Below are 22604 nucleotides of genomic sequence, written 5' to 3'. Positions count from 1 at the left end.
ACTGTAGGATAAGTGCTGGAATGCAAGATGGATTTGAACCACAAGGTTGGAGATTGAAGCTCACTATCCACTCCTCAGAAACCCTGTGCAGGGTCATTGTGAGTCAGAGCCGGTTTGAAGGCCCTTAACAACAGCAACATATACATGTAAATAAATAATAGACAAATATAAATATATGTAAGTATATACATAAATATGTGTAAACAACAGTTTAGTGCCATCGAGTCGGTTCTGACCCATAGTGACTCAGTATAGGATTTCTAAGGGTGGCTGGTGAGCTTGAACTGTTAACCTTGCAGATCAAACCAACTTTGCACTACACTAGGACTCCATAATATGTATGTATTTTACACATTACTGCCTTACAGTTCAAACCACTTTGCAGTCTGATACATTAGCCCTCAGCGCCACACCAGGACTCCATATATATAAAAGGAGTCCTGGTGTGGCACTGTGGGTTCATGCACTGGACTGTAAAGTGAGTTTGAATCAAAGGTCAGTGGTTCAAGCTCACTAGCTGCTCCTTGAAAACCCTATATAGGGTTGGTATGGATTGGAACCAATTTGATGGCACTTAACAATAAAAATAATGACAACATATCTAAATATATATATGTTGCTGTTAAGTGCCATCAAGTCAGTTCTGACTCATAGTGACTCTCTATAGGGTTTCTGAGGAGTGAGTTGTGGGTTTGAACTGCCAACCTTGTAGTTAGCAGTCCAGTGCTTATCCTGTAGCCCCATGCCAGGGCATTCTATTTTTCTTCATATACGTATATGCATACTTATGAAAGTAAGTCAACAATTATCCACACTCTGGTTGTAGAATTTATTTTTATCAACTTTTAGAAAAAACAAATACATCATTTTTCGACATAATCCCCTTGCTTTTCAGTACAGTTTGTCCATCTGTCTACAAGCTTTGGTATTCTCTTAGAAAATATGTTAGGCTGAGTGAGCTTTGAGCCATGAATGTACCACTGTCTTCACTTCTTTATCAGAGATGAATCTTCGTCCTTGCAAGGCTGATTTCATGGGACCAAACAGGTGAAAGACCAGTGAAGCAAGATCAGGATTATAGAGAAGATGTCATAACACCTCAAACAGAAAGTTTTTGCTGAGTGTAAACAGTGTGGGCCTAGGTGTATGGATGTACATTGTCATATAAGATCACAATGCCCTTGAATAGCAGTCCTCTGAGTTTAATCCCACATTTAGGCTTCAGTTCTTCAGTGAGCATCTCACTGTAACAAGCGCTGTTGGTTGCTGAGCCCTTTTCCTGTTGGTGTTCCAAAATTGGCCCATAAGGACGCCCAGAACTATAAGCATCAATTTTCCATTTGATGGTTGCCTATTGAGAATGTTTCCATTCCATAGTCTGCCATTTACTCTCAGGTTTGTAGTGATGAATCCATGTCTCGTTACTAGTAATGATTTATTTAAGAAACTTCTACTTTCCTTTGAGTATCGGTCCAAATTTTGTTTGTAGATGTCCAAATGCTTCTGTTTATGCTCTTCTGTGAGTTGTTTCAGTACCTATCTCACACATAGTTTCCAAATCCAAGTCTGTTGTGGATTATTTCCTAGGCAGAGTCGTGGCCAATTTGCTAATGGTTTGCCACATAATCCACTGTCACTTGCCTATTGGACAGAATCATTTCACTTGCACGCTCATTGTTGTCATCAACAACAATGTGGACAGACACTGTAATATTTCCAGAGTGTGGGAAATTTGTACTTATCCTCATATATGTACATACACACACCTGCACATACAAACCTGTATATACACATACATGTTGTTAGGTGCCATTGACTCAGTTTCAACTCATAGAAACCTTATGTACAACATAGAAGGAAACACTACTTGATCTTATGCCGTCCTTACAATTGTTGTATTTGATCCTCTTATTGGTTCACTCTGTCAATCCATCTCATTGCTGGGATTCCTCTTTTTTGTTGACCTTCCCTTTTACTAAATATGATGTCCCTTTCAAGGGACTGGTCCTTCCTGACAACATTTCCAAAGTACCAAAGGTAAAGTCTTGCCATTGTCACTTCCAAACATACACATGAGGGGGCTTTAGAAAAGTTTGCTGAAAACTGGAATGAAAAGATAATGGAATTCTTCCATGAACTTTTTTGAAGCATATCTATATATATAACAAAGGAAAAGTTTTGGTGACCTTCAGTTTCTGTTTATTTTTTCCTCCCATGAGCTTCTTCATGTACCATTCTAAGCCACTGTGTTGATTTACTCCTTAGGTTGAAAGGATTGTACTATTTTTCTTGTAAAGGCAGTTTCAATTTCTTTTGTTGTTGGTTTAAAAGAACTCGATTGCAAGTGATGACTTGAGAAGCCTAAACTCCCCACAGAAGAACTCACAAGCTTATATGGAAACGGTACTTGAAGTTGCTTTCCTCTGCAGTGAGTGATTCCGTCACCTGAGGGCTAACCTTAATTTGACATCCTCACTTTGATTCTAATGCTGAGAACTGGGCGGACATCTCAGAGGCTAGATGCACAACCAGGGCAGTCATGCTTCTAAGGCAGTGCTTCTCAACAAGTTGTCATTTGCTGCTCTTTCTATATATTGTACTTTTGTCAATGGCAGGAGATTGCTATCAGCATCCGGTTGGTAAAGGCCCGGGATGCTGCTAAACAGCCTACATTGCACAGACCCCACAACAATAAATTATCTAGCCCAAAATGGCAATGGTGAGAAACCAGAGTCTACGGCATCTCTTTCTCCCCATGTGAGCAATGGTTAAGTGCCTGGCTGCCAACAAAAAAGGTTGACAGTTTGAAAACATCCAGTGGTTCTGCAGGAGAAAGACACGGTGATTTGCTTAATGACACCTAAAACCAACAGGGGTAACCGCCTGAACCATCTTGAACCTCTTGACCTTCAGATTGTATTCCTTACTTAGTATAATAGGCATTTTTCTCCCTGCTGGTTATTATCTTAGCTAGCTAATATGGTTAACCATTTTTGCTATACCTTTTTCTTCCTTGTAGGCAGCTTATAGTACTGATCATCTTGTGAATGAATATTGCACAAATATTCTGTGTTTTAATTTCCATATGTAATAATTCATATGTACTGATAATATTTCCATACTCCCCAGGCCATTTGATTCAACTTGACCTTATTTATGTGGGGAAAAAGTTTCTGTCTGTCCTTTTTTTTTTTTTTTTTTAATTTATCTTACTCTGTGTTTGGCAACAGAAGGTAGAAATACTGAAACTGATCTGAATCTACTGATCATTACATTAGCCAATTTGAGGGAGGAAGGCAGTGTGGAAAGGTTGCTGGTCAGCTGTCATGTAGGGCCTGTATACTGGATAGAAAGCATCTAATTTGGGACAGAGCAGACATGAGCTGTCCAGCAGGTACCACCCACTTTCACTTTCTGTGATTAAATGCAAAGATTCAAGTCATGTGGGAAATAATGACCTTGAAGATATTTTTTTTTTTTTTCTGGCCAATAATCCACTTGATTTTAGTAGTTTTTGATTATGAGCATCTGATTCATGTTTTATATTAAATTTATTTTTCAGGCATTTTATTTTGTCATTTGGGATATTGTAAAATTTACGTTTTGCATAGACTGAGCATAGCATTGTAACAAATAGGCTGCTAAAATATTTGCAACTAAAGTGATTGTCTCGGTCAGTAGGCTTGTGATTTGTTGGTTTTCTTTTACTTGTTGTACAAATACACATGAGCCAGTATTTATCAATTTCCTTTTGCTCAGTGCCTTCCTCAGTTTAGGAAATATGAGTCTGACTTGTCCTCTTAATTAATACGTTCTCTATTTGTATTCCGTGTAGGTTAGCAGTATGCCACATGGCCTACAGGGAAGCATCTTTGTTCTTGCATCATTTAATACATTGTGTGTTTATCATGGCATGGGGTGAACGGCAACTGTTCTAGTATTATTTAAATTCCACAACAATTAATCGCTCAGTTTTGAATGTGGATTAAACTAAAAGCATACTCGTGACTTTAACCATGTGATCTTATTGGTTGGAAATCAGTTTTGTCTCAGTCAAGAGATTTTCACTTCACTTTGTGCCTCTTAAATAAAGGTTGTGGTGTCCTTGATGGGCCCCAGCTTTGTGAAGCAGTGAATCTGCCAGACTCCTCCTCAGTGTATATAGCTTTTCTTCTAAGAGATTTCGAGTTACCTTTTACTGAGAGATGACTTTGATGAAATGGCATTTTATTATAAACGAAACCCAAACTGGAAAATATTTACCTTTATGGAACAGTTAAGGAGTCTTGGGGAAGGTTGTCCATTCATTCATTCACTGCTGCATGCATTCATCTAGCTTCTACAGGCTGAGTCTTTCTCCTCTGCCTTTGTGGAACACAGCTCATATTGTTGTTGTTAAGTGCCGTTGAGTTGATTCCGACTCTTAGTGACCCTCTATAGAGTTTCCCAGGTAGGTGATGAGTTTGAAACTCTGACCTTGAGGTTCAAACCGACCTTGAAGTTGAGTGCTTATCGTACTGTGCCATACCAATGACTTAAAAGTCATTGTTGTTAGGTGCCATCAAGTAAGTTCTGACTAATAGAGACCCTATATAGGGTTTCTGAAACTTTAAGTCTTTACAGGAACAGAAAGTCTCATCTTTATTCCACAGAGCAGCTAGTGTGTTTCAATTGTTGATCTTGTGGCTAGTTGTTATGATTGTTAGGTGCCAGCGAGTCAGTACTGACTCATAGCGACCCTATGCACAACAGAACGAAACACTGGACAACCTCCCAGTAGTTGCCACACTTGAGCCGATTGATGCTGCCACTTTGCCAGTCATCTCGCTGGGGGTCTTCCTCTTTTTCATTGACCCTTTTCACCTTACTAAACGTGATATCCTTCTCTAGTGACTGGTCCTTCCTGACAATATGTCCAAAGTGTGAGAGACGAAGTTTGGCCATCCTGGCCTCCAAAGAGGACTCTGGCTATACTTCTTCCAACACAGATCTGTTGGTTCTTTTGGCAGTCCATGGCACTTTCAATATTCTCCTCCAACACCATAACTCAGAAGCATTAGTTTTTCTGTGGTCTTCCTTATTCACTGTCTAGCTTTCGAATGCATATGAGGTTATTGAAAATACTATGGCTTGGGTCAGACACACCTTAGTCCTCAAGCTGACATCTTTGCTTTTTAACACTTTAAAAAAATGTCTTGTACAGCAGATTTGCCTAATGCAATACATTGTTTGATTTCTTGATTGCTATTTTCATGAGTATTGATAGTTCATCCAAGAAGAATGAAGTCCTTGACAACTTCAATCTTTTCTCTGTTGATAAGACTGTTGTTTATTGGTCCAGTGGTGATTTCTTTACATTTAGATGCAATCCATACTGAAGACTGTGGTGTTTGATGTTCATCAGTAAGTATTTTAATCCCTTTTCACTTTCAGCAAGGTTGTATCATCTGCATATCTCAGGTTGTTAATGAGTCTTCCTCCAATCCTGATGCCACGTTTTTCTTCATATAACCCAACTTCTTGAATTATTTGCTCAGCATACAGGTTCAATAAGTATGGTGAAAGAATATAACCCTGTTGCACACCTTTCTTAATTTTAAATAGTTCATTATTCCCATATTCTGTTCGAATAATTGCCTCTTGGTCCATGTACACATGAGCACAATTAAGTGTTCAGGAATACTCATACTTTGTAATGTTTTCCATAGCTTGCCATAATCCACACAATCAAAAACCTTTGCATAGTCAGTAAAGCACACGTAAATATTTTTCTGATATTCTCTGCTTTCAGCCAAGATCCATCAGACATCAGCAATGATATCCCTTGTTCCACATTCTTTCCTGAATCTGGCTTGAACCTATGGAAGTTCTCTGTTAATGTATGCTTGCAGCCATTTCTGTATTACCATTAGTAAAACTTTACTCGCATGGGATATCAAAGATACTGTATGATGATTTCCGTATTCTGTTGGGTTACCTCTCTTTGGAATGGTCCCAAATACGGATCTCTTCCAATCAGTTGGCCAGATAGTTGTCTTCCAAATATTTTGGCATACATGAGTGAGTGCCTCCCATGCTGCCTCACTTTCTTGAAAGATTTCAGTTTTTATTCCATCAATTCCTGGTTACTTGTTTTTTGCCAGTTCCTTCAATGCACCTTGGACTTCCTCCTTCAGTATCATTGGCTCTTGATCATATGCTACCTCTTGAAATGGTTGAACATCAACCATTTCCTTTTGGTTCAGTGACTCTGTATTCCTTCCATCTTCTTTTGATGCTTACTGCACCACTAAATCATTAATTATTAAATGTGGTCCAGTGCTTATTGAATGAAAGTCCAGTGCTTATCACATAGCATCATTTTAATTTGTTAATGAAGCCTGGGAATAATATGAAAACAGAAAGATATGATAAAATAGTAAGGTTGGAAGAGATTTGATATACCCTCCCAGCCCTCCCTCTTAAGATACTTCGATTCAGACATATTAAGTGTTCAGGGTCACAGAGCTAATTAGTGACATGGCCTAGGTTATATCCATGTGTTTAGATCCCAACCTACTTTGTCTTTTTCCTTCTCCATTTTTCTAAGGCGTTTGATGTCTCAGGCACCATTGCTGTATTCTGGGTATTCAGCAGTCTGCCTTCGTACCACCCAGCCATCCAACAATACACACTGAGCATCTTCATTGAGTGGAATGCTCTGCAAGCACTGCAGGATACATATGTGGTTGAAAACGATACATTGTCACACTCAAAGAGACAACAAGTAGACAGGCTGTGATGTTTTGTTGTGATGCATTGCACTGTGCTGCGATGTGCTGTGTGCTATCCAGGCCAGGACATGGTTTACATATTAGGATGATACCTTACTTAGTCTGTGATGGTCAAAGGAGAACGTTTGGTTAAATGCCGATGCCTGAACTGATAGCTGAGAGTTTAGGAGGAATTTTCCAATCAAAGAAATGAGAAGAGCATTTGCAAAGGTTTTTTGGGAAAAGACAGCATGGGGCATTTGATGGAACTTGAAGTAATTTAATATAGCCAGACCACACACCCTTGCCCCATTTAAGAACCACTTTTCACAGATAGAAACTTTCTGCTCTTTACATTTCCTAGCAATCAAATCTATTTTTACAGTTAATGTTTGGGAGTCATTTTGACTAACTTCCCCATTGCAAATGTTCTCTTGCAGTCTCTTGTGACTTGCTCGTGGCAATTGTGATTAGCTGTGTTATTTCAAAATGCAGTTCAGGGCCAGATCATGCTGAGAACTGATTCTCATTTAGAGAGAGAAAGCTGATTCTAAGCCAGGGGAGGCAAATTCTCTTTTAAATACATTTTTGCTTCTGGGTTAAGACTTTATATTCTTACTCAGTTTCAACATGATGGATTTATTTACCAAAAAAACCCCAAATCCCTACAAGGCTTGTTTATAATCACCTGCAAAATCCCTTGAAGATTTAAATTAAAAATGCCCAGAGTACCCTTCCCTGTGGCTGCTATCCTAGCAGGTACCAGCATTTCGGCACATATGTCAATCTCAGCTGCCAGCTGTTACTTACAGTTTTGTGATATGGGATTAGAGGTGGTTGAGCCTTTACATATTTCAGTCTGGAGATGATTCTGTTTCTCTTCCCACATACTCCCCAGGCCATTTGATTTAAATCAACCTTATTTATGTGGGAAGGACAGTTTTCTGTCTGTCTTTTCTACTTATCCTGTGTTTGGCAGTAGATTCTGCTTTGCTGTGAAGAGTTTACACATATCTATATTAGCATTTATCTTTTATATTACACAGGGAAGTCCATAATTCAAAACTTTTATAATGCAGGTCTAAAGTTTCCCATGAGAAAAATGGCGAAGTGGAGATGGTATGTTCTTGGGTCATATAACTCAGCAGTTAGTGTGGATTGGGGGTTCCTTCTACTCATGTTCCAGTAGTTTTTTCCCTTTAGTCTTCCTGGTTATACAGCAACTTTGGCACACTAAAAGATCTGACTGCATACCTTGGACTATTTTTACAGACATTGAAATCTAAATCATCGGGGCATGGTAGGTATATGATCATTTGTGGCCTTTACCATAGTAGTGTCACATCTCCTATCAGACTTTTGATTTTTGAGACCCTGCATCATGATACAATCCACCACTTGATAATACGATTATTGATTATGAAATTAATTTTCAATTCTCACAACAGTGCTGTGATAAGTTGATTTCTAAGGTGGCCCCTAAGAGTTCCCACCTCCTAGGACTCTAAATAATGTGAGAGAGACCTTAAAAGTAGAAGATGTTCTGGGCAGACACAAAGTAATCATGTGAACTTTTTAAGTCTGCACCTTAATGTCAGAGGTAGGGAAGTCAGCGACTTCTAGCAGGAAAGGAATTTGATACATGAGAGGTTTTGTATTGTTGACTGCAGGATGGAAAGGAATGGCAAGGGATATGGACAGATCTTATACTGAGAGTGGTCTTCAGCCAGCAAGGAGACAGGAACCTCAACTATGACAAATAACTGAATTTTGTGAACACTAAGAATAACCTTGGGAGTGGATTTTTCTCCAGTGCCTCCAGGGAAATACTCATCTCGAGTAATACCTTGATTTCATCAGAGACATGAGGTACACCATGCTAGACCTCTAACCTACAGAACTATGAGTTATAAGCCATTAAACTGGAGTCCTGCTGTGGCACTATAGGGCAAGCAGTTAAACTCATGGTTGGTCATTTAAACTCACCAACTGCTCTTCAGAAACACTATATATATATATAAACTATCACTCAATTCACAATAAAAAGCTTTATATATGTATATAGTCTAGAGTCCTCAACAGCTCTATCTCTTCACGCCATCACCTCAGCCTCCATTTCTAGTGTTGCTGCTTCTCTGCTTAGGGTCCTATGTTCCGCACATGCTCTTCTCCTTTCATAGCCTAGGGTTCTCTGTTCTGGACTGTAAGATGAACTACTCCCCCCTTTTTGGTACACAAATTCTACCTTTACAGTTGTGACAGTTACAATTAGTCATGATAACAGTTGTTGTTGTTATGTGCCGTGGAGTTGGTTCCGACTCATAGCAACCCTGTACAGGGTTTCCGAGGCTGTAAATCTTTATGGGAGCAGAAAGCCTCATTTTTTTCCCATGGAACAGCTGGTAGTTTTGAACTGCTGACCTTGTGGTTTGCAGCCCGATTCGTAACCACTATGCTACCAGAGCTGTTACTCACTATTTAATCAAATGAATTCTATCTCCATCTCCTTTTACTAGACCCATCTAGACAAGATGAAAACTACTCAGTGGGGGTTCTACGTTGCCCGTTCACTCTGAAAGTAAACTCCCTTTTGAAAACTTATAAGCCAGCCACTTTGTGCCTTTATAGTCCCCCTGCCCCATTTTATGTAGCCAATGTCTAAGTTGCCCATCCATATCAACCCTGTGTATTGAGAGGATAGGCTTGATCCTTGATGTGAAGACTCCTTCCCTCTTGGTTGGTATTCTGAGCTACTACATACAAAAGTCATGGGAGCAGCAGTAAAGAAATCAGGAGATGTATTGCATTAGGTAAATCTGCTGCACAAGACCTTTTTAAAGTGTTGAAGAACAAATATGTCAGCTTGAGGACTAAGGTGCACCTGACCCAAGCAGTTGTATTTTCTATAACCTCATATGCATGTGAAAGCTGGGCAGTGAATAAGGAAGACCATAGAAGAATCGATGCTTTTGAGTTATGGTGTTAGAGGAGAATATTGAAAGTGTCATGGGCTGTCTAAAGGAGCAATAGATCTGTGTTGGAAGAAGTGCAGCAAGAGTGCTTCTTGGAGTCCAGGATGGCCAAACTTCATCTGTCATGCTTTGAACATATTTTAGGAGGGAAGAGTCGCTGGAGAAGGATATCATGTTTGGTAAGGTGGAGGGTCAGAGAAAAAGAGGAAGACCCCCAGCCAGATGGATTGGCTAAGTGGCAGCACCAATGGGCTCAAGCGTGGCAACAATTGTGAGGTTGTCCCAGGATTGGGCAGTGTTCCATTCTGTTGTGCATAGGGTCGCTATGAGTCAGTACCAACTCAATGACACCTAACAACAACAACAACAACATTCATAAGTAAAGGTCAAGTTCATCAAAGTGTAGCAATTAACACTAGCTTCATGACTTCGTGGGCTAATGTGTCAGACAGCAAAGTCGTTTCAACTGCAAGGTTAGTGATTCAAGCTCACCAGCTGCTCCTTAGAAACCCTATTCAGGTCACCTTGTGTAGGACTCGACTCAATGCACTCAACAACAACAACTTGTTTATCTTTGTTTTATTTTGTTCTGATCATGAAGACATCCAAGCTAGATCAAATGGGTACTATCTGCAAGTTTGGGTAAAAACCCTATATTTTTAACATCAGCGCTTTCCCTCAGACCTTAGGAGAGTGTTCCCAGGAAGAGTCAGGTAGCAGGTAGGTGGCGGAAGACAAATATGAGTAGTCAAACAAACCTGCTGAATCTGTCACTTTTGCCTCTGGGAATCCATCCTAAAAAAACTAAGAATGTAGGCTAAGATTTAGCAAAGGTGTGTTCATAGCATGGTTCTTTGTTGTCGTTGTTGTCAGTTGCCATTGAGTCAGACCTGATATATGCACATCACTGTAAATATTTAAAATGGAGTGACTAATTAATGATAATATAGCTCTATATGGAAATTCAGCCATTAGAAATAATGTTATAGAAGAATATCTAATGGCCTAGAAAACGATTCACATTCTGTTTACAATATGTTTGTATGAAAAATATCAGAGAATAACTCTTTCCACACACTCTCCGTTATCGTTTTATGGTGTGATCCTATTTTTATTTCAAATGCATGTACAGAGTCGCACGCACATATGCAGTAGAATTATTAGCTTGTAACACACCTGTCTTTGATTTCAGCTTTGTCACGTATGAACTATTTACCTTAGGCAATATGCTTATGTTTTCTCTGCCTCAGTTTCTTTATCTTTAAAATTAGGATTAAGTTCACATCTCACTTTTCACCTCAATTCTTTTCAAAGTCATAGGTGTGCAAGAATTATTTTTTGTTGTGACACAAATTACTGTTTCTCTATTGGATGTCAGAATTTCTATGCTCCATCTATCAACTCTTTCAAAGAGCTTGAAAAGAAGAAGGGATACTTCATAAAGATAATTTTTGAGGGTTTACTTTTTAAAATATACATAAAGTGAAATTTTACAAAGAGTGAAATTTACTTTTTGTTTTTCATTTACATAGGTTCTAAATATATGATGGCAGATGAATAAGATGTCTGACAATCTCCATAGTGATGATATAATGTAGTTTATCAACTCAAAACCCTTCCTTATACGTTCTCTGTCTTCCACTCTCAATCCCTGGCAACCACAGAGTTGTTCTTCTTCCTGTTGTTTTACCTTCTCAAATGTCAGATAAAGGGAATCATACTGTATTAACCTTTTGAGCTTGGCATTTTTCACTTAGCATAATGCAATTGAAATGGAAATTAATTCATCTTATAGCTATTTCAAATAGTTATTCTAAAGATAATACTTTTAAAGATAACTCTGAGAGTAATTTATTTATGCATCTGACTCTGTCATGGCCACATGTTCTGTTATATTTGGAGTTGTTCTGAAGCCAGACTGTGGCAGTGACGAATATTAGCTGGAAGAGGAGTACGGACACAGTCTAACCTAGCCTTTTCAGAAAGTACAGTGTCTGAAGGCCAGGGATCAAATGCATTACTCCTGAGGTGTTCGAAAGAGTAGAACCCAGACCTCAGAACCCTCGATGTCAAACCAGGCAGTTATATTGGAAGTCACATAGAATACACAGTTTTGGTCTTAGACTGGTGGAAGATTCCCTGAGAAGCAGAGAGAGGCATGTCTACATGCATGTGCATGAGTGTGTATATGTGAGTTTTTATGTATTGTATGTGTGTTTATGAAATGATGGCATTAAAGTGCTTTCAGAAGGAAAAAAAAACACAGCATTATTACTTTTTTTTGTCTTGAGAATGACAAAAAGAAACCGTCTAATAATTTTTTTTTTTTTTTTTTTTGGTATTAGTTTAATGTTGTCAAGTCAGTTTTGACTCTTAGCAACCCTATGAGTTTCCAAGGATTGGCTAATAAATTTGAACTGGCAGCCTTGTGGTTAGCAGTCCAACACTGGTCCTACAGAGCCACATCAGAACTCAGTGTTAGGGGTTGTTATTAAGTGCTGTCGAGTTGATTCCAACCCATAGTGACCCTGTTTAGGATTTCCAAGGAGCATCTGGTGAGCCTGAACTACCAACCTTGCAGTTCAAATGACTGTGCAATCTGTCGCATTAGCCCAAAGCACCACACCAGAACTCTGAATTCTTTCTCATTTTATAGCACGAATAGTGAGCAGTGACTTGACTTGCAAATTGACTGGTAAGTATGCTAGAGGGCAGCTTTTGCCCATGAAGCAGATATATAGTTATCAAAAGCACTGGATCCCCATAGAATGCTCATACCAGATCCAGGAGATGTCTGTGGAGGTGTGCAGTTTGTTTTGATGCCGCCATTAATTTAAATGATTATATCTTTTATTTATTGTTGTTGTTGTTGTTGTTATATGCTGTGGAGTCGGTTCTGACTCATAGTGACCTTGAACAGGGTTTCTGAGCCTGTAAATCTTTTTGGGAGCAGAAAACCTCATCTTTCTCCCATGGAACAGCTGATAGTTTCAAACTGCTGACCTTGAAGTTTAGCAGCCCGATTCGTAACCACTACACTACTGTATATATTAGGCCTTACCATAAAAAAAAAAAAAAAAAAGAGAGAGAGAGAGAGAGAAATAACAAAATTTTTTACTTTTGAAATATTATACTAGATTTTAAAATACAAAGTCTCTCGAATCTATATGGAGTGCATAGCTTCATTGTATAATGCAATGAACAAAAATATATAAATACTTAAAGTTAACAGGAAAAATTTGAGACCCATGATTTGAATTCATGGTATGAATTTCTGGGAAACAAAATTCCATGAAACATGGATTTGCTCATTTAAATTGGTGTCAATGAAGTGTGTTTGTACCCATATGTAGAGCAGAGCATTTTCCTCTGCTTTATTGTTAATCGCCCTGTTAGCAGTTGACTGCATATCTTAGGAAAAGTACTTGTTAAGCACTCATACATTTGTTCTGTTTACAATAACTTCAGTCTAAGTCTGTGGCCAACATGGTAGTTGTTATAAGGAAATATATGTTGTTTGCCATATTTTGCTAGATTTCTGAAGCTAGTCTTAAAAATAAATTATTATGAATTGACTGAAAATTCACAGACAAGATCATCAGTTTTACATGCAGCAAATCACACACTTTGTTTCATCTCATTGATTGTAAACCGCTCCATGCAACAACAATTATGCTACTTCCTTCGTGTGGTTCCTATGTCCATTCCACCCTCCTCCCCATCCCTTCTCAGCTTTGTCCTTAGGGAAATGTCCCCCTTTTGACTTTGCATGATTGCCCATTCCATGGTGAGCATACTTTATTAGTATCTGAAGCTAATCTTGAGGAACTGTAATTATACATTTTATTTGGTATTTCATTTCCGTTTATAGTTCAAGCACAGATGTTTATTTCTGTGCAATTTGTACCTTTTTTTTTTTTTTTCACATCAGAGTCACAGAAGAGCTTTACTTGAATTAGCTAAATATTTACTTGCTTGAATAATTTATCCTGAGAATCCCCTGTACTCCCTTTATAGACTCTCTAAGATCAAGAGTATAGGAGCAACACAGCCACTGTGCTAAGTGTTAGGACAGTTGACACACTAGTTGAGTTAGATAAATCTCCCAATTGGAGTGTCAGTGCAGATTAGTTTAGCTCTCAGAGAGAAGAAGGTAAAAAATAACATCCAAAATACTTACAAAATCAGTAAGCTGTGATAAGGAAAGAACCCCAAACACCATCCTTGTGTTGAATTGAAGGAAAAAAACAAGAACATCAATTTCTGCTATTGAAATTGCCTTACAATGCACCAGAGGCACTAATTTGCTCAGACATCTTTTGGCAAACTTGTGGATAGAATTTGTTTGTCCTGTTGTTATTTATGAGAAGCAATGTCTGCAGCCAGAGAGCTATTTTCTTGGATTTGCCTCTTTGTAACGGAGAAGAAAGGCTTAAGGAATACAGGAGATGTCAGTAGCAACAAGCAACTTGAATTCCTCATGATAAAGACCATGGCTGGGAAGAATTGAGCAGGCAAGTGAAGGTTACTGACTCTACATTAATAATAAATTTACGAGAGTACGGAACAAATCATGCCAGGCCATCTTTATCGTTTTCTAGGTGGACGTGCAAGATTAAAGAAAGGAATTCAATAGCTGTAATATCTGGAATTGAGTAAATCATCTAATTCAGTGTCTCCACAAATCTTTGGGGGCAGTGGGGGTAGAGGCAGGGAACGGGGGGGAACCTCAGTGAGAATTGGCTCTGAGCACTGTCATGTGGATTTAATTTGGCTGTTGTAATAAATTACAATGGAACAGGGTCCATTGGGATGATGTTGGGATCAATAGAAGGTCAGGCTGTAACATCTCTAGCAGTGGTCTGGAAGAATGGATAACATACTTTATTAAGCTTGGCAGGCCAGGAGGTTTTAGAACTCCTGTGGTCACTACCACTACCATTAGCCTTTATGAAGCACCTGTTGGGTATGGGGCCTGCTAGAAGTAAGATAGAACGTGTACAATTGCCCAAAAGGGTCAACCAATTTAATCGAAAGAGTAATAGGTATACTTTAGTGAATGCTTAGAAGGTTGCCATGCATAGTGCTAAGTCTTTTTCATAGGTTGTTTCTTTTAATACTCCTGAGAATACTTTCAAAGTGTTTTTCTCCCCATTTTACAGATAAGAAAAGTGAGGCTTAGAGAAGAAATTTATTATAGGTCATGTGACTAGTAAATAGTAGCCACTGAGGAAATCTGAGCTTTACTCTTACTGACTTTGTAGGTACACCCACTTCTCGTTGATTGACATGGTTAGACTTGAAAGACCAGGCTGTGATGTGCAAATCAATACTTTGTGAAAATGAAGGATGACCACCACATCAGGTCACAAAATGAAGGGTGATTACATTATTACCTACCTCCCAAATTGCATAATTATGTAACTGTTAAATTATATCATTACATAACTGCCAAACCACATGAATCATGGCCAGCCAAGTTGGCACATAAACTTAAACCATCACAGCCTGTGTTTATCTTGCCTTGCATCTCAGCATTCCCTACTGTCAGATATGTGTTATTAATCTGCAAAACAGTTGTATAGTAGAGATTTTACTGTTGTATTAAATGTGAAATGCCAAATAGCAAGATAGTAAGTGAGGAATAGGGGTATATATGGAGTTCTGGTTTGGTGCTGTAGAATAAGCACTGGACTGCTAACCACAAGGTTAGCTTCAAAACCACCAGCCGCTTCTATAGGAAACCCTATACAGGGTCGTTATCAGTCAGAACCTACCCGATGACACTAAACTGTGACAGCAGGTGTATGTAGATAAGACAGTGTCTGTCAGTTTGTTGTACTGTGATGACCTACATGTTGCTGTGATGCTGAAACTTACACAACTGGTATTTCAAACGTCAGCGGTAAAATACTTGATTAAGCACCCAAGGTAATTTTGCATTGGTATATTTGCACTGTTTACAATAACTTCAGCCTTAATCTCTGGTAATATAGCAGTTATTATAAGGAAATATATGTTATTTGCATGTTCACTTCTAAACTATCTGAAGCTAAACTTTTTTAAAAGAAACAAACAACTTTTTATTTAGAATTGAGTAAAAAGTCACAGACAAAATCATCAGTTCTACATGCAACAAATCACACACTTTGTTTCATCTCAGTGACTGCAACCCCCTCCATGCAACAACAGCTAGCCCACTTCCTCTGTGTGGTTCTTATTTCCATTCCACCTATCTTTCCATCCCTTCTCAATTTAGGTAACCGTTGCTCTTTTGATTTTGAATGACTGACCATCCCATGGTGAACCATTCCAAAGTGGGCAGGTTTCAGCAGTGCTTTCATACTAAGATAGGTTAGGAACAAAGACCTGTTGATCTATTTCTCCCTCGCCATACCCAAAAATTCATCAGCACAAAGCTTATAAATAATAACAGAACATTGCTCTGTATAGTGCTGGAAGATGTGTCCCTCAGGTTGAAAGGCACTCAGTACAGGACTTGGGTGGAATTTCCTCCTTAGGGTACAGTTCATCTACCTTAATGATCCATCGGAATACAGTAAAGCTTTCAGGAGCTTCTTTTGCTGATGTGGAATGACTCCAAATGAAAAGTAACAGCTACAAACATCCTTGTGTGATTATGTAGAGAAGATGCTCGGTTTTTAGTTCATTCATTCAATTGTTTCCTCATTTCACCAAGCATACTAAATGTACTTAAGATGATCCCAGTTTAGTAAAGGACACAGACGTTGCTAAAAGTTAGTTTTCAGAAAAAAAAAAAAGAAGGTCAAGTCTTGACTCTGGTAAAATGAGCACTTGTTAAAGATTTTATTTAACACATTAATCGCTGAGGTCAATCTGCAGATGTTAGAACCGGGTAGAGAATCTGTAGAACAGGCACATTTATAGAAAAAGAATATGAAAATGAGTATACAAATGGAGGCATAACTTTTATTTTTCCCAGGCAGAGAGAGAAGTCAAAATAACTTATATTGGGCAAAATTTTTATGTCCACAGAAAATAATTATTTTGCCTTGCTATCAGATATCTATAATTTATAGTTAAAAGACCATGGAAGTTCAATGCATGGTTTCCTATTGAAACCATTTTTTTCCTACAAAACTACTAAAGAAAGAATTTTGATGCAGTGTAGTGTGGTGTGTTTGACTTATAAGTAAGGAATATGTCTGACTTTCCTAAATTGTTTTTAAGGAGGACATCTGGGCAAAAAATGGGAACTTAAGATGAGCGTCTTTATGTCTGAAGACATCTGGTTTTTCACATTGGAAAACCAAGGTCCAGAGAGCTGAAGGGAATTGCCCAAAGTCACTTTTCTGCTTAGAGAAGTGACATGTAGCATCTGGACTTTTTCTGCTCCCACCTGACCCTTGGTCAGTGGTGAATAGGAAGGCCATGTGGCAAAGTATCTGCCTGTCTATCCTGAGGTTTATTCTGGGGAAGGGTAGCAGCGAGATGGGAAGGGGCCGTTGAAGAACCTTGGGTGGTCAAGACCTTGAATTGATTCTAAGCAAGCACCTCAGGATTTTTTGTTTCTTTTCAAGTTTTTATTGTGAATTGAGTGATAGTTTACATGACAGAACATTTGTTTTACACTCATCCTATTGTATTTCATTTCATTGCAATGATTACAATCCCCTCTGTGCATCATCATTCAACAGTATTTGCTTCTATTTGTTCTGGTGGGGTTTTTTGTTTGTTTGTTTGGATGTACACAAAAAACACTTAGGAATATATAATTTAAAAAAAGTTTTTATTGTGAATTGAGTGAGAGTTTACAAGGTAGATCATTGGTTTTACATTCAACAAATCATATACATTGTTTCATTACAATCATTATAATCCCATCCATGTACCATCATCAGTTAACAGTATTTCTCTTTATTCATTTTAGCTCTTTTTTTTTTTCTTTCTAAACACTCAGACATATATAATAATTTAAACCACCACAGCCTGCCTGTCTGCAAGTCTGCCCCCTGGCTGCCAGCTCTCACTCCCTCTCTTTCCAGGAATCTAGAGTCCTTAGCTGCTCCATCTCTCCAAGTCCCCATCTCTGGTTTCACTGCTTCTCTGGGTAAGGTCTCACATTCTACTTGTGCTGTTCTCCCTTGATGTCCTAGGGTCCTCTGTTTCTGGATTATAAGGTTAACTACTCTCCCTTTTTTGTTGCAAAACTTCTACCTTTACAATTGTGGCAGTTGCATTTACTCATGATAACAATTACTTGGTATTGAATTGTAAGAATCTTATCTCTTTTTACCATCTCGTTTTACCAGATCCATCTGTTGTTATTATGTGCCGTGGAGTCGGTTCTGACTCATAGCGACCCTGTACAGGGTTTCCAAGGCTGTAAATATTTATGGGAGCAGAAAGCCTCATCTTTCTCCCATGGAACAGCTGGTAGTTTCGAACTGCTAACCTTGCGGTTCACAGCCCGATTCATAGCCATTACGCTACCAGATCCATCTAGACAAGCTGAAAACTATTCAGTGGAGATTCTGTCTTCCCACACACACTCTTAAACTCAACTCCCTCTTAAAACCTTGTAAGCCAGCACTTCGTGCCTTTATCACCCCTCATTTTAGGTAGCCAATGTTTGAGTTGCCCATCCCTATCTACCTTGTGTACAGAGGGAATAGCATTGATACTTCCCTCTCTGTTGGTATTTAGATCTACTACCTCCATGAGTATAGGTCGAGTTCATCAAATTGTAGCAATTTATCCTCATTTCCTTATTCAATTTTTTAAAAAAATCTTCCTCTAGTCGAGTTCTGATTATCAAGCCATCTAGACTAGGTCAAATGGGTGCTATTTGCAAGTTTGGGTGTTCTTGTGCTTCTCCCCTCACTTCATATTAGCTGGATGCTTCACTTTCAGCTTTAACTCTCTGGCTATGTTCTTGTCCATAGGCTCAGGTGTTCCCAGGTCTCATCACACTTTGCACCAACCAGCCCTTCCTCCTCTCTCTCTCATCTCCAGGTTAACAGGAGTCTATGGAACATAATTGAACTCAGCTCATTTCATCATTACTGCCTTTCCCCCTCTTCCACTCACCAGTAGACCATTGTGGTTATCAGCAAGCTTACATGCTTGCTCAAATGTTCCCTTTTAGTTTCAGTCTTAGAGGAGGGTTTGTCTTAAAGGGACTTGATTGCTTGCCTTGATGGCTTTCTGGTGAACAACTTGCTTGTTTTTGTAGTAGCCAGTCATACTGCCATTTTTGTTTTGGGTTTTTCCTGATGATCCTTCTTTGAAGATCTTTGAAGATCATTCTGTCACTCTAGCTGTTCTAGGCAGGTCTCTTTCTCCTTTCTAGTGGGGATGTCCCAGCTCAGAGGGCTCTAGATGGGGCTCAGAATTCCACCTAAAGTCCTATACACTGAAAAGGCTCTGCAAGAGGCCTATTCTAGAATGGGCAAGTTCTAGAATGCCTTTTAGGTATTTCAGTTAGTTATAGCCTAAAGACAGGCTTACATGTTTCCTGACATTCCTTTCTATCCCACTCAAGTGTTTATTTTATAACAGTAGGCAAGGGAAACTAATATTCATAAGACAGTCAAGCATCCTAATATCATTTCCCTTCTTCAAACTATGCCTCGATCCCTGTATCACAAAGCTGTGTTGTTCCAAGGTTGAACATGTATCACTCTTTATCTCTGTCCCATTTAGCCCATGCAAACCTGTCTCAGTGTTCCCCTATCTATTTTGTTCTTCCACTCCTCCCCCTTCTTGTATATTGCCCTCTCCAACACCTGAACTATGATGTGCCTGACCCCTAACTTGTGCTCTATAGTCACCTCCCTCTGCCTTCCCGAACCACCTCCACCCCACTCCCACCAGTAACCAACAATTTTTTTTTCCCCTTTTAGTATGGGCGTCTTTTCTTAAGCTTTTACAATAATGGTCTTATTCAATATTTGTCCTTTTGTGACTGACTAATTTCACTCAGCATAATGTCCTCAAGGTGCATTCATGTTATGCGGTGGCTTGCAGCTTCCTTGTTATTCTTCAAGGTAGCATAATACTCCATTGTGTGTATGTACCACAGTTTTCAATTGATGGGTACTTAGGCTGTCTCTATCTTTTTACTATTGTGAATAGTGCTGCTGTGAACATTGGTCTTCATATATCTAGTAGTGTTATGGCTGGGATTTCTTGTGGATATATAGAGGAATTGCTGGATCATATGATATTTCTATTTCCAACTTTCTGAGGAAGTGCCATACTGTTTTCCAGAGTGGTTGGGCCATTTTACATTCCTACCAGCAATATAGGAGGATCTCAGTCTCTCCACATCCTTGCCAGCATTTATTATCCTCTTTATTTTTGAACTCTGCTGTTATTGCTGGTCTGAGATGATACCTCATTGTTATTTTGATTTGCATCTCTCTAATGGCCAGTCGCTCCTTGGAAACCCTCTACAGTGTCGCTATGGATCAGAACTGACTCGATGGCATTTAACAACAACAACGATGGCTAGTGATCATGGACATTTCTTATGTTTGTTGGCCTTCAGGAATATATAATCATTTGAACAACCAAAGGGCACATTCTGCAAGCCTGCCTCCTGGCACACAGCCCTTCTCTTTCTATGAGTCTAGAGTCCTCAGCTGCTCCCTCTCTCCATGTCCTTATCTCTGCTCCCATCTCTGGTGTCCCTGCTTGTCTGGATGGGGTCCCACCTTCTGCTCGTGGTCTTCTCCCTTGATGGTCCTAGGGTCCTCTGTTACTGGAATGTAAGATTAACTGCTCTCTCCTTTATGTTATAAAACTTTTATCTTTACAGTTGTGACAATCACAATTCATCATGATAACAATTACTATTCCTCAGGAATTTTGATGAGTGAAGGGGATGCAATTGAAGCTCTGTTATTAAGTAATCATTGAAGGCCAATCAGTAAGGTTGCGGGGTTGTGAGGCTGTTTGCTCAGGAGGAAACGGAAGTGACATCTGAGGCCAGTCATTTTGCTTCTGGATGAATCCATAATCACCCAGGGCATATTTAAAAAGTGGTGACATAGGATAAGCACTAGACTGCAAGGATGGTGTGAATCACAAGGTTGGCAGTTCAAACTCTTCCAGCTGCTGTTCTGAAATCTTATACAAGGTCTCTATGAGTTGAACTTGATGGCACGTGATGGCACTTCACAACAACCACAGCAACAACAATCCCTGAATCTACCCCAGATGCTTCCATGAGAATCTTTGAGAGGAAGCATGGATGAGAGCCAACAACTTCGTACAATTAAAGATGGGGACAACTTGGTACGTGAGGAGAAGAAGCAACATGTTTCTGTTGAATATGATGACACTTCTGACGAAATTTAGGTCAGATAATACTTAGTGAAACAACTCCCAGACTGTGGCTGGGGAGTAGCGGCTATTGAGAGAAAATGAAGGCTCCTGGTTATATGGGTAATGATCTGTATCGATGACTTGGGGATCCACGAAGATTTGCTGCTGCTCTCCCTGTTTGTGTTACTTACTCTCTCCCTACTGATTATTAAGCAATAACAACTTCAAATGAATGATGGTGGTTATGTGCCGTGGAGTCAGTTCCGACTCATAGCGACCCTGTACAAGGTTTCCGAGGCTGTAAATCTTTATGGGAGCAGAAAGCCTCATCTTTCTCCCGTGGAACAGCTGGTAGTTTCAAACTGCTGACCTTGTGGTTCGCAGCCTGATTCGTAACCACTACACTACCAGAGCTCTTAAATGAATGATTGTTGTTGTTGTTGTTAAGTGCCATCGAGTCGGTTCCGACCCATAGCGACCCTGAACAGGGTTTCCGAGGGTGTAAATCTTTACAGGAGTAGAAAGCCTCATCTTTCTCCCGTGGAGCAGCTGGTAGTTTCGAACCACTGACCTTGTGGTTCGCAGCCTGATTCGTAAACACTACACTACCAGAGCTATTAAATGAATGATAGAAGCCTTTTATTGAGGCTCGGTGCATTGTTAGTCATAGCTAGAGCAGAAACATGTTTGTTTTAACTGCTTTTTCTTTAGGAACAAGGTGCTAGTTAGTTTCCAAGCATTACAACTGAGGAGATTTTCCATGTTAAGAATTGCATTTAGAGCTTCTCTTGGAATCGATTGAAACCCTTCCTTCCCTGGGGCTTTGTAGTTGTTGTTAGCTTCCTATTGATCCCTTGCTGTTGTCCATTCATTTCTGTACTTGCCTGGACCTGCTTGACATTTAAATTCAAGACCCTGGATGATAAAGCTTGGCCTCTTTATACTTCTAACACTTTGGGAATGGAAGCATATTGGTTGTTACCAATGAACACCCTTTCCTTTCTAACAACAGTTGAGAAGTGTGAGGCGTGATTAGGGGTGGTGGCAGAGTTAGTGAGGGCAGACATTCAATACTAGGTGCTTTGTATTGGAGGGTGCTTTGTTGAATACTGTTAAGTGCCATCAAGTCATTTTTGACTGATAGCAACCCTGTATAGTGTTTCCACGGAGCAGCTGCTGGGTTTGAACTGCCAACCTTGCAGTTAGCAGTCCAGTGCTAATCCTAGAAAGCCATGGCAGGACTCCTTGGTGAATACTGTTGTTATTGTTGTTAAGGGTCTTTGAGTCGGTTCCCGTTCATAGAGACCTTGCATGGGATTTTCCGAGGAGTGGCTGGTAGGTTTTAACTGTTAACCTTGTGTTTCAAACTGGTCATGTAATTGGTGAATAATAGGAAGGTGGTAAATGAAGAAGCATTTATTTTCCAATTTCACAACTTTCCCTATAGCCAGATGTGGCAGTGCGGTCCTTCACAGATCTGTACATCTGCCCTGTTAATGTGTGTCTCTAAAGATGAAGGGGAGACATGGGGTAATGAGGGACTTCCAGATAGTCCTGACTTGGATGT

General features: G+C 39.4%; 1 protein-coding gene across 1 annotated transcript in view; it reads left to right on the top strand.

Moving 5' to 3' along the window:
- The window catches only part of ERC2 (ELKS/RAB6-interacting/CAST family member 2), a 1669968-nt gene that overhangs the window by 716490 nt on the left and 930874 nt on the right, over positions 1–22604 (top strand). The gene's annotated exons all lie outside the window — the stretch shown is intronic.

This window comes from Chrysochloris asiatica, unplaced genomic scaffold (genome assembly GCF_000296735.1).
Source record: "Chrysochloris asiatica unplaced genomic scaffold, ChrAsi1.0 scaffold00046, whole genome shotgun sequence".
In the NCBI taxonomy this organism is placed as follows: Eukaryota; Metazoa; Chordata; class Mammalia; order Afrosoricida; family Chrysochloridae; genus Chrysochloris; species Chrysochloris asiatica.
The sequence above is the reverse complement of the archived record's forward strand: the minus strand, read 5'-3'. Positions and strand labels throughout refer to the sequence as shown.